The sequence below is a fragment of the Mobula hypostoma genome, chromosome 16, assembly GCF_963921235.1.
Source record: "Mobula hypostoma chromosome 16, sMobHyp1.1, whole genome shotgun sequence".
Lineage (NCBI taxonomy): Eukaryota > Metazoa > Chordata > Chondrichthyes > Myliobatiformes > Myliobatidae > Mobula > Mobula hypostoma.
In genome coordinates this window covers 17,578,962-17,598,244 of record NC_086112.1, presented here as the reverse complement: position 1 = coordinate 17,598,244, position 19,283 = coordinate 17,578,962, and positions in this window count along the sequence as shown.

Genomic DNA, 19,283 nt, shown 5'->3' with positions numbered 1-19,283 from the left:
AATAAAGAATAAAGATAAGATAAAGAAATTCCTTAGATAGAGATAAATTAGTTACTAGGCTACATAATTAAAACAATCACATCACATAGGTAAAGTGCTAATACTTAACTAATGAAAAATGAGAAACCATTAGATTAGCTGCCATATTGCTTTCAGCCAGTGAGTGTGAAAGATGCAAGGGTGTATTAAAAAGTACAAATCTTATATAAAGTATTATTGAAGTAGAACAGTGGTTTCCAACACCGCTTACAGATCAGGCAAATCCCAAGTTTTATTCCTTTGTAGAATCCCGAAATGTGGACTTCAAGGAGCCTGTGAACGGACTGGTTCTAAGTGAACACAGAGTATGTAAAAGTAACAATTCGTCACGTTATTTGAGAGTTTGCTAGGCAGTCTTTATTTTGTGAGGCATATCAGAAGTTCCATAACTCACATCAGAGTAATGCTGGCTTAGCTTCTAGGTAATTTTCAGGAGCATGGCTCTCTGAAAATAGCACTATTATTGTTTTTGGGCTCCCATAATAAGAGTTTGACTGAGGATTTAGAAATATGCGGTAGAACTGAAGGCATTCTTCAATTCAGTGATATAATTTGACAGTTCTACAATCAAAATTTATTTCAACTATGCTACCTCTTCAATGTTTTCATTTTGATTGTTCACTGATGAAAGGATTACTGTTGCACCATTCCCAAAACAATCATACACATAAATACATAAAGAACACAGTGATGTTATTGACATAGCACATCACCATTCAAATTGTCAGAATAAGTTCTGCATCATTTTAAGAAACAATTTCTTCAGCTCCACAGTTTGACAAACACAGTGATAGAAACCTGGTGTAAAGTATGTGCTGTCGAGGAATTAGGTGTCATAATTTCAGCCCACATTATCAATTTGCCTGAGCAAAAGCACTCAGTGTCATCAAGTGACTTCATGAAGAATATAAGTTTACAACATGACTATAGGTCGAGGGAGCAGTTTCCTAGGTGAGAACGCTGCATCACGAGAGAAAGAGAATTTAGGAGCCATGGGAATAATGCTTTTACATTGTTAAAAAAGCATAACAATGATAGGAATAAGCAAATTTGCCGAGACTACTCTTTGATCACTTTTACTGTTTGCATTAGACCGTCATCAAAAGAGCATGAAATATTTGTGGGTTATAGTACACAAGGTTCAAAAAGGAATCATGAACCTCCTTGATCATGCAGCAAATTATTCTTCTCACAGGCATGCGACTTGGGAACAGTCCTCCATACCCATGAGGACGTATGATGTCTATAGATGTGTGGTGGGGAGTATATCGACTGAATGCATCACAGTATGGAAGCACCAATCCCTTTGAAGGGAAAATCCTACAGAGATAATGGATACAGTCCAGACCATCACAATTAGAGCCCTCCCCACCATTGAGCACATCTACATGAAACATTGCTGTAGGAAAGTAGCAACCATTATTAGGGTCCCTCAGCACCCAAGACATGCACTTTTCTCGCTGATGACACCAGGAAGAAGGTCCAGTCGCCTCAGGACTCACACCACCAGGTTCAGGAACAGTTATTACCCCTCAACCATCAAGCTCTTGAACCAAAAGGGATAACTTCACTCAACTTCATTGCCCCATCACTGAACCGTTCCCTCAACCTATGGACTCATTTTCAAGGACTCTTCATCTCATGTTCTTGATATTAATTTATTATTCTTTCTTTTTTTACTTGCAGAGTTTGTTGCCTTTTGCACATTGGTTGAATGCCCAGTGGGTGGGCTTTCATTGATGCTATTATGGTTATGGATTTATCGAGAATGCCCACAAGACAATGAATCTCTCGGTTTTATATGGTGACATATATGCACCTTGATAATAAATTTACTTTGAACTTTTGAACTTTGAACAGATGATGCTTCAGGAAGATGATATCGATCACTAAGTACCTTACCAACTGGGACATGTCCTCTTCTCATTACTACCATGAGGGAGGTGGTTCAGAAGCCTGAAGACCCACATTCAATATTTTAAGAACCACTTCTTCCCCTCCAGCATCAGTTTTCTGAATGGCTTGTAACCCATGAAAAATAGCTTGTTACACCTTTTCATTACATTATTAATTTAGCATTTTTATGTCTTTGCACCATACCACTGCCACAGAACAGCAAATTACACAACATGTGTCAGTGATATCTGATTCTGAATGCTTCTTCTCATTTTCAAGCAGAAAGGGACAGGGATTCCTGCAAGTTCTGGGAATGTTATACTTTTTAAATGATATGTTGAAAAAATCTGAATCTTTTCATCTGGAAATCTTTTGCCATGATGGAGCTTGGAATAGAATACCTGCTTTGAACTTGTAAACAATGTGGCCTACCCATCCATGCCTACTGAGTACTGCTGGGGCCTCCGTGCTGGGGATGCAGATCAGGTTGAGGATGCTGACATTTGTTCCCTTATCCAGTCAGTGGATTTGCAAAATTCTGTGAAGAGAATTTAAATGGTATCTTCCCAGTATGTTGAGGTATTTGCTGAAGGTAATCCACGACTTAAGGAGCATTTAGGAGGGCAGGGTTGGAGATGGATTTCTGTAAATAGCCAAATTTGAGATTCCTTTAGATCAGGGGTTCTCAACTTGGTGTCCATGGACCCCTCGGTTAATGGTAGGTTGAGAAACCCTGCTTTTGAATGCCAGAATCAGGAAAAGGTCATGTATAGCGGTTCTAGTGGTATAGAAGCCTAAAGACACACACTCAACATTTTAGGCACAGCTTCTTGCCCTCTACCATTAAATTTCTGAATAGTCCATGAATCCACCAATACTATATCATAATTTCTCTTTTGCACTTTTTAACTATGTATTTTATTTCCTATTGTAGCTTATATATTTTTTTTTTACATCCTGCACTGTACTGCTCTCACAAAACAAGAAATTTCATGACATATGGAATTTTGTCAGTGATAATAAACCTGATTCTGATTAAAATGGTGCTCCCTACATTTCTCTTGGGACTGTTGCACCATGTCTGCTATGCCTTGAAACCACAGCCGCACAACTTAAGGGGGCGACTCTTAAGCCATGAAGGAGGGCTGCTGATGTGGACGTTGCCGATAACTGACTCTCTAGCAATCAGCAAGGATTCCCGATACGTCATTCAGTTTGTCACCTCTCTTGTAGAAGTGTGACAACTGTTTCATTTCTGAGATCACCTGGCAACTTGTGCTCTTCCTAGACACGGAAAATGAGGTTGTGGACTTGTGTCTGAAGTTCCCCTCTGCCAGGTTCTAGTCCTCTGACTGTGCCTGAGGGCTCATTGTTTTCCAGCTGATAGAAGGCCTTTTCAGGGTCTTTAGGGGACTGTTGAGCCTAGGTCAGATTATTCAGTGTAATACGGAGTCAAGAGCTCCCACATCAGATACAGTCATAACAAAAACAGAAATTGCTGGTGTAAGGGGGTTTCATCTTTTACGTTACTGCGGAGGCTAATTAAAATGGCTTCTTTGTTATGTTATAATCAGGAATGCTTCTTTGTTATGTTAAACGCTGAGAAAGCTTTGTGCTAGCAGCTTGTTGTGGGTTAGGGGGTGATAAGAGGATGTTATGAACCAATTGGGATAGTTGTTATGACTTTGGTGTATCTGGAAATTTTTGTATGCGCGGGGTTTTGGGGCAGAAGGTGGGAGAGAGAGACAGAGAATGGACCAGGTGCTGTGAGTCCGCTAATGGAGTCGGACTCTGAGCGGGGCGTTCAGCAAGGAGGGGAGACAGAGACGGACTCGTGTGGAGCGTCTGGTTGACCACCGTTGTTGGTCCCAGGCAGCCGGTCGAGGCGGTCCGAGGGGTCGCCGGGTGAAGAAGAAGGGTCTTGAGCTCCAACTTTTTTTTGTGCACCAAGAGATTGAACTTTGATAAGTGTGGCGCCTTTTATTTTCCTTTTATATTTTATTCTCTATTAATTATATAGTTCCAGTAATATCTATAAACGGTAAATCATTTAATCGTATCTGGTGTATTGTCTGTTATTTGGGCGGGGTGGGGTACATCACACACCATCCACACAAACGAATTACCCAGTTTGCCGGGGCCAAGGGCTGTTTCCCTAGACGACAGCGAGCCGAGCGACCCTAAGGCTGGCCAGGGGGACTACACTGGAATTACACAGCTGGTACAGCTATATCAGTAGGAGAAGGAACAGAGTCAATGTTTTAGGTCAAAAATCCTTTGACAGAATTCAAAGTTCAAAATAAATTTATTATCAAAGTACATATTCATTTTCTTGAGGTCATGCACTGCAAATCCAGACAGATTCTTTTTTTTCCAGACAGAGAAATCAATATTCATGCCATCAGTTTGTGCCTCTTCATCCTGAGGGTTGCCTCATTGTGCCAAAAGACGAGGCAGTGGACTGACATGTCAAAATGGGAATGTGAATTGAAATTAAAAGGTTGGGCCTCTGGGAAGTTCTGCTTTCAGCAGATGGAATGGAGAGGGGGATGAAGCGGTTCTCCCAACTTACAATGGATCTCACCATTATAGAGGAGACCACGTTGGGAGCACCAGACACAATAGATAACCCCAGCAGATTTGCAGGTGAAGTGCTGCCTCACCTGGAAGGACTGTTTAGGGCCCTGAATGGAGGTGAACGGGCATGTGTAACACTTTAGTCACTTCCAGGGATGTGCTGGGAGGGAGATTATTACAGAGGGACAAATGGATAAGGGAATCACAGAGGGTGCAATCTCTGCAAAAAACTAAATGTGAGGGGGAGGTAAAGATATGTTTGGTGATAGGATCCCATTACAGCGGGCAGACATTGCAGAGAATGATGCGATGAATGCTGAGGCTCATGGGGTGGTAGGTAAGGACAAAAGGAACTCCATCGCTATAAAGGTTGGGAAGAAGGTGAACACAGAAGTCTGGGCAATGGAGAAGATGTGGGTGAGGGCAGCATCAATGGTGGAGGAAGTGAAACCCCATTCTTTGAAGAAAGTGGACATCCCTAATGTCCTGGAATTTCCAGTTTTTCGAATTTTATTTTAGATTTCCAACATCTGTTGCCTTTTTGGATGTCAAATACAATGTTGTGGTTGAAATATTCTTTGAAGGGGTCTTTCTAGCAGAAAGTGACCACATCTGTATTTGGCTCACATGGAATGTTTGTTTTCTCGATTGCGCTGACAGTATTGAATAGTCCACCCACGTCATGGTTATTAGACCATTTCTGAACCATTTGCTCTCCTTTTGCCCACTAGCTATACCTTCGTTTTCTCATGCATCACATCCTTCAGCTGCTTCTTTTCCTTTAGCACTTAGTTGAGCTTCCAATCCAAGAAGACTTCAGCTGTTAGATTATTTTGATCCTGAATATCCTGGTCATTGTCAACAAATCAATGAATGCTATCTGTTGGTCCAATAATTTCTCAGGCTGCTGATTATGGTGGAGTTCAGGGCAGTTCAGATGTTATGGATCCTCTCCAGCTCCTTTTGGTTGAAGGTCATCAGGTTATCTATGAGATGCCAATGGAGAGATATTTCTGTGGAGTCTGGGAGATTTTCATTTGATCTTCCCGTTGCAAAGTTTCTGTTGCTGATACTTGTTTTGGGAACAGACTAGTGGAAATAATTGCAGATTAGCCTGTGGTCAGCCCAACAGTCAGTGAAAAGCATCATGGGGCATCCCTATAGTTCCTTCTTCAGGCAGTGATATAATCAAATAGGTACCTGTACTGATTGTCTTCTATGAGTTCTTGTCTTCTTGCAAAATGAGGAGTTAGTATGACAAGCATTTTGTCAGAAGAACGTCTTTGCTGGAATTGACATTCCTTTACCCATTCCTTGCCTTATTAGATGATTTTTAAGTTTTCCAACTATGGTATTGAAGTTGTCCAGGAGATTATTTCCCCTCTGGGATGTGGACCAGGTCTGAGTGGAAGGCTAAAGATGAAGATGGTGTTACTCGTGTAAAATTCATCATCTCCCACTCGATCTCCTGTGCCTGGAAAGAAAAATGCAAAAGACACACATGAGCCACCTACAGTTTCCTACCAAGGTGATTTAGAACCATATTTCCATTCTCCCACCTCTGCTAAATCCAGGAGTTCTCTGCCTAACAGCCCAGTGGAACTGATTACAATAAGGATGCTGAAGGTGGCCTGCAATAATCTTCCCAAAGTAAATTCGAAGTGGATATTAAAAATGCTGGCCTCACCAGTACAGCCCATATCCTATGCACAAATATGAAAAATGACTTTCATTTATTCCTTCCTTTAAATTTCATTTCATGCCTAGTGTGATGATCGAGGGCATACTCAATAATGCTGAATGGTTTATATCACTTGCACTTCATTATCACTCTGCCTAATGCATTTTGATGTGACTGATGTGCCACAATGTTACTGAGCCCGGTAACTTTTTGCAATATCTTTTTTTTATTTTATTTGAAATTATCAATTTCTTCTTATCATTAACTTAAATATTTCTGTCAGCATGTGCCATGTTGCGTCTGTCCTCAATCAGTTCACTCTCTCACTTGCACTCCAATTTAGTGATTGGGCAAAATCATTTTACATTCGATGAACAACAATCACAGAAGGTGACTCACTCATCTAAGGGTGAGACTAACTCATCTCGCTGTGCATGCAAATATTTGGAAAATCCTTTACATTTTTCCAGAGCAAAAAAAAAAGCCTAGGTTTAGCAGATGTGCAGGGAATGTCAGGGATGTGCAGCTATTGCTTAAACACAAGAGATTCTGCAGATGCTGGAAACCCAGAGCAATACATTCAGGATTGTTTAATGTCATTTCTAGTGTAAAAGAGAACAAAATAATTGTTACTCCTAATCCAATGCAACACAAAAAAAACAGTAAGATAAAAAACATTAATAAAATATAATTGCATAGCCTGAAGACTCACATTCAATGATGCAGGAACAGCTTCTTACCCTTTGCCATCCAATTTTTGAATGGACATTGAACCCATGAACACTACCTCACTAGTTATATATTTCTATTTTGCACTACTTATTTAATTTAACTATTAAAATATATATATATGCACTTCCTATAATTCACAGTTTTTTTCTCTGTTGTTATGTACTGCTGCTGCAAAGTTCACAGCATATGACAATGATATGGAATCTGATACGTAGGTTGATTGTAACGTATATACATAAAGTGCCACTAGGCAGAGTGGCGTCTGTACATAAGGTGACTCTGACAAGAAATGATAAAGTAGTGGCAGTGGGGTTGGTTAGTCGGTTGTGGTGTTGATCACCCTCACCTCTTTGTGGAAAGTAACTGCTTTTGAGTCTTGTGGTCCTGGTCTGGATGCTACGTAGCCTCCTCCCTGACGGAAGTGGGACAAACAGACCATGAGCAGAATGGGTGGGATCCTTCATGACGCCACTGGCCTTTGCCTGGAGCCTTTCTGTAGTTATGTCCTTGATGGTGTGTAGGCTGTTGCCAGTGAGGCTTTGGGCCGTTTTGACTACCTGTTGTGGAGCCTTCCTCTCTGCTGCAGTACAGTCTCTGTTAGGATGCTCTCTACTGTGCATCAGCAGAAGGACGTGAGTATAGGCGTGCATAGTCCAGATCTCTTCAGCCTTCTCAGAAAGCAGAGGTACTGGTGAGCTTTCTTAATTGTGTAGAAAATGTTCTGAGATCACGTGATGTGCACTCCTAGATGTTTGAAACCGCTCGCAGTTTCCACTGCTGTGCTGCCGATATAAAGAGGGCTACGAGTTATCCTGACGTCAATAACCATATCATTTGTCTTTATGGAAGAGGTTATTTGCCTGGCACCAGGCCTTAAGCTCCTCCACCTTCTCTCTGTAGGCCGTTGCATCACTATTACGTCACAGATAATCTTGGCAATGTGATTATCTTTCCCCTGACTGGTGTTTCACCTGGAACCTACCAGCCTTCTCCTTCCCACACTCCCCCCCACCTTCTTTATAGGGCCTCTGCCTCTTCCCTCTTCAGTCCTGACGAAGGGTTCTGGCCCGAAACGTTGACTGATCGTTTCCACGGATGCTGCCCAACCTGCTGAGTTCCTCCAGCGTGCTGTGAGTGTTGCTTTGACCCCAGCATTTGCAGAGTATTTTGTGTTTATGATTACTCTGGTGTTTGCCATACGGTCATGTGAGAAGAGAATGCACAGAACACAGGGCTGGGGAGCACCCGTGATGAAGATGACGGGGAGGAAGGAGTGGTTGTGCATCCTGACTATCTGAGATCTATTGGTTAAGAAGTCCAATACTTGGTTGCACAGTTGTGTATTTCGACTGAGGAAAAAGAGTTTGTTCATGAAATTCTGTGGGACAATAATGCTGAATGTCAGGTTGAAATCCAGAAACAGCCTTCTGACATATGTGTCCTTGTTTCCTAAGTGTATCAGGTCCGGATGCATGACAGTTGCTATGGCCTCCGTTGTCGAGTGGTTCTGTCGGTAAGCATATTAGTGAGTGCCCAGTGTGGCAGGAATGGAATTTCTGATATGTACCATCACTGCATGATGGCTGGTGTCAGTGCTATTGGATGGTAGTCATTTGGTTCAGAGGTATAGAGTTCTTCGCTGCAGGGATGAAGGTATCTTATGACAACTATTATAGACAGTGGCTGCTCATACAAAATGCTAGAGAAACTCAGCAGGTTAGGCAGCCTCTATGGAAAGGAATAAACAGTTGACATTTCATTTCATGTACGGCAGCTGAGAGGTGGTGAACGTTAGACCAGTGAATTTAGTGTAATCCACTCGGAAATTTGGTCACACTCAATAATGGTGCTTTGAAGCAGCAATTCATTGCACTATGACCCTGAAATTCAGGTCCTGGCTAGAACAATATGATGATGGTGGTGATGATGGCTGGTTCTTCACTTGCAAAGATCAGGAGGGGGAAAAGTGTCCTCAGGAGCAATGGCACAATAGTTGTTGACTGTAGAGGCCAATTCTGGATCTGCAGACCCTGAAGCAGGGACATGAGAACAGCTGGGATGTGGACGGCTGGGTAGTAGGATCCTTCCCACGTCTCCTCTCCTCTTCAGCAGTCGCTCTTCTGGTTCCTCAAAATTGTTGGCTGCTCCGTTGATCAGTTTTCTGTCACAAGCCAGCTGCTGCCGTTGGTTGACCTCGATATTTGCCTGAGAGAGATGCTGCTTAAATTGGTAGAGCAATATAGGGATTAAGCATATATACTACAATAGAGACAAGGGCCTGAATACAGATGAACAACTGCTTTCCATCTGCCCACTGGAGGACAAACCAGATTACTTTAATCTTCAACTGACTCACTGAGAGATGAGGAACTGTTGCCTACTTGTTCTTACAGAAACATGGCTCCAGGACAACATCCCATGCACGATCAATCTTCAGGCCATGTCACTCAGAGACTTGTGCTTGATTTTATTTACTATTTATTTATTCATCCATTCATTCTTCTATGTATTTACTTACTTAATTATTTGTTTATTTATTTAGTGGTATAGCACAGGATAGACCATTCCAATCCTTCCCAGCAAACCCCGATTTAACAATAGCCCAACCACGGGACCTACTGACCTGTGTGTCTTTGAACTGGTGTGAGGATACTGGAGGACCCAAAGAAAGCCCATGCATTCCATGAGGAGAACATAGAGATTCCTTACAGATCACATCAGAATTGAATTCTAAAATCTGACGTCCCGAGCTGTAATCAGAATCAGAATCAGAATCAGGTTTAATATCACTGGCTTATGTCTTGAAATTTGTAACCATTAGGAAGGAGGTACAGGAGCATGAAGGCACACACTCTGTGATTCAGGAACAGCTTCTTCCCCTTTGCCATCTGATTTCTGAATGAACCTATGAACACTACCTCACTATTTTTTTTATTTCTATGGTTTTTACACTATTTACTTAATGTAGCCCCCCCACCCCCCCGGCCACCCTCAGGGTCGCTCGGCTCACTGTCGTCTAGGGAAACAGGCTCGGCCCCGCCAAACTGGATAATTCATTTGTGTGGATGCTATGTGATGTACCCCACCCCGCCCAAATAACAGACAATACACCAGATGCAATTAAATGATTTACAGTTTATAGATATTACTGGAACTATATAATTTAGAGAGAATAAAATATAACAGGAAAGTAAAAGGCGCCACACTTATCAAAGTTCAAACTCTTCATGCACCGTTGGAGCTCAAGGACCTTCTTCTTCACCCTGCGACCCCTCGGACCACCTCGACCGGCCGCCTGGGACCAACAACGGTGGTCGACCAGATGCTCCACACGAGTCCGTCTCTGTCTCCTCTCCTCGCCGAACGCCCCTCTCGGGGTCTGACCCCGTTAGCGGACTCACAGCACCTGGTCCATCCTCTGTCTCGCTCTCCCACCTTCTGCCCCAAAACCCCACGCATACCGTATCTTCAAATACACCAAAACCATAATAACTATCCCAATTGGTTAATAGCACTCTCTTATCACCCTCTAAACCAAAACAAGCTGCTAGCGCAAACTTTCTCAGTGTTTAACACAACAAAGCTGCATTCCCCACATTAACATAACAAAGATGCCATTTTGATTAGCCTCCACAGTAACATAAAAGTCTAAACCCCCTTACATTAATTTAACTCTTTGATATAAACATATACATAATGTAATTCATGGTATTTTTTCTCTATATTATCCTGTATTGCATTGTACTGGTAACTATATGTGCTGTGTATGACTATATGTACTGTATGGTAACTATATGTGCTATATGGTAACTATATGTACTGTGCTTTGCACCTTGACCCCAGAGGAACAACAAACAGCTGAATACATGTATATGTTTGAATGCAATAAACTTGAACTTCAGCTTGAATGGTCTCCCTGACTGGCCAAAATGTTCCTGTTAATACACGTTCATTATGAATCACATGATTGGATCACACCAGGAGCTTATGACATAAACTTTCCTCTCTCAATGGCTAATGAAACTCATGATTATCCAATTACACTGCCCAACTCACCCAACTAAACTACACAGTTATCCCTTTCTAGTTGGGTCTGGGGCATTAAGATAGGAACCGACGATAGACATCAATTTCCTATAAATCTTTAAAAAGTTACATGACAAAATAGATACGTGAGTTAACTTACTGAAAGATTAGTGACTGAACAGGATAAATGAGGGAATATACACTGAATATCCTCTTCATTAGGTACACCTGTACACTTGCTTGTTAATCCAAATATCCTGTCAGCCGATCATGTTGCAGCAACTCAATACATAAAAGCATGATCAAGAACATCAGAATGGGGAAGAAATGTGATCTAAATGACTTTGATCTTGTAATGATTGTTGATCCCAGATAGGGTGGTTTGAATATCCCAAAAACTACTGATCTTCTGGGATTTTCACACACAACAGTCTCCAGAAGCTCGAGAGAATGGTGCAAAAAAGAAAATCTAGTGAGCTGCAGTTCTGTGGGCAAAGATGCACTGTTATTGAGAGAGGTCAGAGGAGAATGGCCAGACTGGTTCAAGCTGACAGGAGACAGTAATTAAATAACCATGTGTTACAACAGCGATGTGCAGAAGAGCACCTCTGAACTCGCAACACGTCAAAACTTGAAGTGGATGGGATACAATGGCAGAAGACCACGAACATACACTTGGAGACCACTTTATTCAGTTCAGGAGTTTCCTAATAAAGTATTTGATAATTAATATTTAATTAGTACTGGAGGTAATACGCATGTGCTTCATTAAGGGGGGTGGGATTTTCCTCACCTGAACTTCCTTCCTGTTTGGCTGGTGCGAGTGCCTACCGGCTCACTGATGTCCTTTGTCTCAACGTACTGGATGAGAAATCTGCTTCCATCAGTTACCATGTACTGTGTGGGTGACATCCTCAGAACTGTCAACCAGATTTGTTAGACACGATCTGCCTTTCACAAATTCATGCAACTCTCTTTGATCCTTTTATTTTCCTCATGATGTGTAGCCCCAGGAACTGTGTTTCAATTTGTAATACATATTTTGTACATCCCTGGGCCAGAGGCTTTAAAGGAGCCATTTTTTCCATTAATGGGTGAAGTGGAAGGAGCCTTTCAAATCACTTGATCTTTAAAATTCAAACAGGTCTAAAAATACAAACAAGCATGTAAAAAACAAAATAATTGGAGTTTTGTTGTTAGGGGAGATTATGTTTTTTTAACCTGCATAAAAAGTGCCATAAATGTTAAAGCAATATGGAGTAAAATTTAGGGAAGCTGCCAAGCAACAGCTAACTTCAAGCCCTCATTGCCCTCAGAAAATCAGTATTTAATTTATCTGTCAGTAGACGGTGAAGCGGAGGAAAATTGCATTTTAACCTGCTGCAGGTCATTTTGTTTTGCATGAAGACAAGATAGGTTAAATTTACATGAATAACTTTTCTTTTAAGCGTGCTAAGTGCCAAATCTACATTTTCCAGATGGCTACATTGCAGTTGTCAATGGTATATGCCAACCGCAAATGGTTCCTTTAGGAATTCTAGTTTTTTGAAAAGACACTCGATTTGAATAAAACAGGCATTTGAAGTTACATGTTGTCCTGTGGAGTTGGAGAAACTAGTGTTTGTCCAGCACTCATCAAAATTGCCCGAAGTGTGCATAGTCTTTCAGTATCCCTGTAGGCTTCCTTATTTGAGGGTCTTGACTACTTCTCTGGTTTGGAAACTCCAATATTTTTGCTCCTCCTTGTTAAAAACCCAACAGGAGGCCAAGTTGTTTCATGACATATAGTGTTTTGGTTTTCCAGAGCAACAACAGACCTCAAATGGGTTAGGCAAGCAACAACTTTGAGACAGGAGGCAAAAATCAGAATCTGAATCAGATACAGACCTCCTCTACCTCATGAAGCAACCACTGTGGGTATGTCCATGGTGGTCTTATGTTGCTGTAGGTTTGATATGTTCTGCATGAGAGAGGCTCTTCTGCACACCACTGTTGTAATGCTAGTTTATTTGAGTTACCATTGCCTTCCTGTCAGCTTGAACGATTCTGATCCCTCTCACTGACAAAGAGTTTTTGCCCATAGAACTGCCGCTCACCATTTTTTGCACTATTCTCCATAAACCCTATAAAGACTGTTGTGTTTGAAAATCCCAGGAGATCAGCAGTTTCTCAGATACACAAACCACCCCATCTGGCACCAACAATTATTCCACAGTCAAAATCATTTAGATCACATTTCTTCCCTATTCTGATGTTTGAACTGAACTTCTTGACCATGTCCACATGCTTTTATGCATTGAGTTGCTGCCAGGTGAATGACTGATTAGATAGTTGCATTAACATACAGGTGTACCTAATGCAGTGGACACTGGGTGTATTTTGCCTGACTACTTGTTCTGTTTAATAGTACCATACTCCTTCAAAAACCAATCAGCACAGAGTAGATGGGCTGAAGGGCCTGTTTCTGTGAATTTTTCCACATTTATGCCTTCCAATGAGCAACCCCATCAGTCTCATTCCAATTCTCTGTATTTACCTGCGAACCATGTTCCATTTTCCACAAACCCACTGACTCTCCACTAATTCTTTTTGCCATTGGCCTGCAGAAAGAGTTAATGAAGAGCGACGGAGTAACTTCCCAGCTTGTTCTTTGTGATGTGGAGGGAAACTGGAACAGATGGGAGAAACCATATGGTCATGGAGAGAGAGTACAAGCTCCATACATCCATCATGTGGTCAGAGTTAAACATGGGTCCCTACTGCACTATTTTCTGAATTCCCTAACACTGAACGACATCGCATGTAGTCAAACACTAAAATAATTGCGATGTCCTGTTGTTTATAAATATAGGGTATGACTAGTTGTAGACTAATTTACATAAAAAGAAAGAATATTAAAATGTGAAGTGCCAGGAGTCTGAATAATATTAAATGAAGGTTCATATTTTGTAGTACATTCCAAGATAACTGCATTTTAGGCGATACAGCTGTAGGTGGACGTTTGCCAGCGGCTGAGCTAGACTCTCACTGTGTGTGGTGACGGTTGGAGGGGGGTTCCTCTGTATGATTTTTTTCTGCATATTTAAGTTGGATGATCCAAAGAAAAGCAGGCAATTCTGATCCCTGAATGATACAACTGAAGAATAATGTAAAAGAAACTCATCTCAGCAGCAGTCCAGTTAAAAAACTTCCTTCACACATCTATTCTCCACATGTGACTTCCAGGAGTGGTTACAAATGTCATACCATCTGTCTCACAAAACAATCAATGGACCTCCTACTGATTGGCATAGAACTGTTATGCCACAGGATGTGCCAAGGATAATTTACACCACAGGCTGCTTTTACTGTCTACATGGACTTCTTAACCTCACAGTCAAATAATAGTATACATGCAGTGGCCACATTATTAGGGACCACCTATATCTAATGAAGTGGCTACTGAGTGTATGTTCATGGTCTTCTGCTGCTGTAACCCATCCTCTTCAAGGAGCAACAGGTTGTGCGTTCAGAGATGTTCTTCTGCACACCGTTGTAACGTATGGTTATTTGAGTTACTGCTGCATAGACATAGGCGGGAAGAGGGATGAGGTCCTGAAGTGTGAGTTTCGGGAAATAGGCAGAAGGCTGAAGAACAGGACCTCAAGGGTGGCGTTCTCAGGATTTCTGTTAGTGCGACATGACAGTGATGGTAAGAATTGGAGAAGGTGGCAGTTGAATGCGTGGCTGAGGAGTTGGTGCAGGGGGCAGGGTTTTAGATTTTTGGATCATTGGGATCTCTTCTGGGGAAGGTGGGACCTGTACAGATTGGATGGGTTGCACCTGAGCTCAAGGGAGAGCAATACCCTTGCAGGTAGGTTTGCTAACATGGTTCAGGAGGGTTTAAATTAATTTGCAAGGGGGATGGGACCCGGAGCAATAGAGCAGTGAAAGAAGTGCATGGAGTAAAGCCATATCTGACATATGGAGAGGCTTTGAGGAAAGACGAGCAGAATAAAGGGTGTAAAGATAGTAAGGTAGAAGAGATAAAGTGCATGTACATCAATGCAAGAAGCATCAGGAGCAAAGGTCTTGGATACATACATGGAATTATGATGTAGTGGCCATTGCAGAGACCTGGCTGGCACCAGGGCAGGAATGGATTCTCAATATTCCTGGATTTCATTGCTTTAAAAGGGATAGAGAGGGGGGAAAAGGGGAGGAGGGGTGGCATTACTGGTCAGGGATACTATTACAGCTACAGAAAGGGTGGGTAATGTAGCAGAATCCTCTTCTGAGTCAGTATGGGTGGAAGTCAGGAACAGGAAGGGAGCAGTTACTCTATTGGGAGTATTCTATAGGCCCCTTGGTAGCAGCAGAGATACCGAGGAGCAGATTGGGAGGCAGATTTTGGAAAGGTGCAAAAATAACAGGGTTGTTATCATGGGTGACTTTAACTTCCCTGATATTGATTGGCACATGATTAGTTCCAAGGGTTTAAATGGGGCAGAGTTTGTTAATTGTGTCCAGGACGGATTCCTGTCACAGTATGTTGACAGGCTGACTAGGGGGAATGCCATACTAGATCTAGTATTAGGTAACGAACCAGGTCAGGTCACAGATCTCTCGATGGGTGAGCATCTGGGGGACAGTGACCACTGCTCCCTGGCCTTTAGCATTATCATGGAAAAGGATAGAATCAGAGAGGACAGGAAAATTTTTAACTGGGGAAGGGAAAATTATGAGGCTATAAGGCTAGAACTTGCAGGTGTGAATTGGGATGATGTTTTTGCAGGGAAATGTACTATGGACATGTGGTTGATGTTTAGGGATCTCTTGCAGGATGTTAGGGATAAATTTGTCCCTGTGAGGAAGATATAGAATGGTAGGGTGAAGGAACCATGGGTGACAGGTGAGGTGGAAAATGTAGTCAGGTGGAAGAAGGCAGCATATATGAGGTTTAGGAAGCAAAGATCAGATGGGTCTATTGAGGAACATAGGGTAGCAAGAAAGGAGCTTATGAAGGGACTGAGAAGAGCAAGAAGGGGGCATGAGAAGGCCTTGGCGAGTAGGGTAAAAGAAAACCCCAAGACATTCTTCAATTATGTGAAGAACAAAAGGATGACAGGAGTGAAGGTAGGACCGATTAGAGATAAAGGTGGAAAGATGTGCCTGGAGGTTGTGGAAGTGAGCGAGGTCCTCAATGAATACTTCTCTTTGGTATTCACCAATGAGAGGGAACTTGATGATGGTGAGGCCAATATGAGTGAGGTTGATGTTCTGGAGCATGTTGATATTAAGGGAGAGGAGGTGTTGGAGTTATTAAAATACATTAGGACAGATAAGTCCCCGGGGCCTGACGGAATATTCCCCAGGCTGCTCCACGAGGCGAGGAAAGAGATTGCTGAGCCTCTGGCTAGGTTCTTCATTTCCATGTTGTCCACGGGAATGGTACTGGAGGACTGGAGGAAGGCGAATGTTGTCCCCTTGTTCAAAAAAAGTAGTAGGGATAGTCTGGGTAATTATAGACCAGTGAGCCTTACGTCTGTGCTGGAAAAGCTGTTGGAAAAGATCCTTAAGGATAGGATCTATGGGCATTTAGAGAATCATGGTCTGATCAGGGACAGTCAGCATGGCTTTGTGAAGGGAAGATCATGTATGACAAGCCTGATAGAGTTCTTTGAGGAGGTCACCAGGCATATAGATGAGGGTAGTGCAGTGGATGTGATCTATATGGATTTTAGTAAGGCATTTGACAAGGTTCCACACAGTAGGCTTATTCAGAAAGTCAGAAGGCATGGGATCCAGGGAAGTTTGGCCAGGTGGATTCAGAATTGGCTTGCCTGCAGAAGGCAGAGGGTTGTGGTGGAGGGAGTACATTTAGATTGGAGGGTTGTGACTAATGGTGTCCCACAAGGATAGGTTCTGGGACCTCTACTTTTATTAACAACCTGAATCTGGGGGTAAAAGGGTGGATTGGCAAGTTTGCAGACGACACAAAGGTTGGTGGTGTTGTAGATAGTGTAGTGGATTGTCAAAGATTTCAGACAGACATTGATAGGATGCAGAAGTGGGCTGAGAAGTGGCAGATGGAGTTCAACCCGGAGAAGTGTAAGATGGTACACTTTGGAAGGACAAACTCCAAGGCAGGGTACAAAGTAAATGGCAGGATATTTGGAGGAGCAGAGGGATCTGGGGGTACATATCCACAGATCCCTGAAAGTTGCCTCACAGATAGATAGGGTAGTTAAGAAAGCTTATGGGGTGTTAGCTTTCATAAGTCAAGGGATAGAGTTTAAGAGTCGCGAGGTAATGATGCGGCTCTATAAAACTCTGGTTAGGCCATACTTGGAGTACTGCATCCAGTTCTGGTCACCTCGCTGTAGGAAGGATGTGGAAGCATTGGAAAGAGTACAGAGTAGATTTACCAGGATGCTGTCTGGTTTAGAGAGTATGGATTATGATCAGAGATTAAGGGAGCTAGGGCTTTACTCTTTGGAGAGGAGGAAGATGAGAGGAGACATGATAGAGGTATATAAGATATTATGAGGAATAGATAGAGTGGATAGCCAGCACCTCTTCCCCAGGGCACCACTGCTCAGTACAAGAGGACATAGCTTTAAGGTAAGGGGTGGGAAGCTCAAGGGGGATATTAGAGGAAGGTTTTTTTACTCAGAGAGTGGTTGGTGCGTGGAATGCACTACCTGGGTCAGTGGTGGAGGCAGATACACTAGTGAAATTTAAGAGACTACTAGACAGGAGGAATTTAAGGTGGGGCGTTATATGGGAGGCAGGGTTTGAGGGTCGGCACAACATTGTGGGCCAAAGGGCCTGTACTGTGCTGTACTATTCTATATTCTATGTTTTATGTTGCCTTCCTGTCAATTTGAACTAGTTTTTGCCATTCTCCCCCGACCTCTCTCATTAACAAGGCATTTTCACCCACAAAATTATTGCTCATTGAATATTTATTGTTTCTTGCACCATAAACTCTAGAAAATCCCAGAAGATCAGCAGTTTCTGAGATACTCAAACCACTCCATCTGGCACCTATAATTATTTCACAAAGTTACTTAGATCTCATCTCTTCCCCCATTCTGATATTTGGTGTGAACAACAAATGAACCTCTTGACCATGTCTGCATGCTTTAATGCATTGAGTTGCTGCTATGTGATTGGCTGATCAGATATTTACTTTAATGAGCAGGTGTGCACGTGTACCTAATAAACTGGCCATTGGGTGTACTTTCTGCTTGCTTAATAAATGACTCAAAATGAAAGAGAAAAATGGAAAATAAAGCTAAATGAGATACAAAATACTGGTAAAGTACAGTTAACACCTTTAAGATTTCTAACAATTAATCTAGACTGACCCAGAAATCAGATCACGTGGCACTCATTTCTTCAATGTGATTCTACACTTCAAAGTTCAAAAAGTTCAAACTTCATTTATTATCAAAGTACGTATATATTATACAACCTTGAGATTCATCTTCTTACAGGTAGCCACAAAGCAAAGAGTCCCACTAGAACACATTAAAAAAATAAAACTGTCAAACACCTAATGTGGAGAAAGAAATAAGATAGTGCAATAAAAGTAAGTAAATAGTATTCAGAACTGAAGTTTTATTGAAGTCCCGAAGCCAGGTATCAATTCAGCCAAAGCAGGTCACAGCCTCAGCTCAGCACAGAGCTGAGTAAACATCGTGGAGCATTGAGCTGACCCGAGCAGAAAAAGGCAGAACTGGCCCGACCTTCGCCTCTGGTCCTTTTCAATCTGGCCTGGTGCTTAAAACATCCAAATATCGGGTCGTTCTTTGCTCTTGGACAACTCTAGGACCCTGTACCCTGCCACACAATTCAGCCCGCACCCAACCTTTTCAATTCGGCTGGCATATAAATCGATCAGACATCAAGACTTTCCTTGCTCCCACTTCCACTTGCTTCTGCTACACCTCGCCTTTGTCTCCACCTCCTCCCGTCTTCACTTGCCAAGCCTAACCTCTGCATTGCTGGAGCTGCCCGTTATTCATAAAGTGTTATTAATAATGTGTTTAGCAGTTTTCTTTGTTTTGTATTTTGCTGCCAGTAAGCTAGAAACATTTGTACAGTGGAGAACGTTCTAACTGGTTACATCTCTGTCTGGTATGGAGGGGCCACTGCACAGGATTGGACAAAAACTGCAGAGGGTTGCAAATTCAGCCGGCTTCATCACTCGCCCTCCCAGCATTGATGTTACCTTCAAACAGTGATGCCTCAGAAAGGTGGCATCCATCATTAAGGACCTCCATCACTCACGAATGCTCTCTTCTTATTATTAGCATCACTGAGAAGGTACAGGAGCCTGACGACA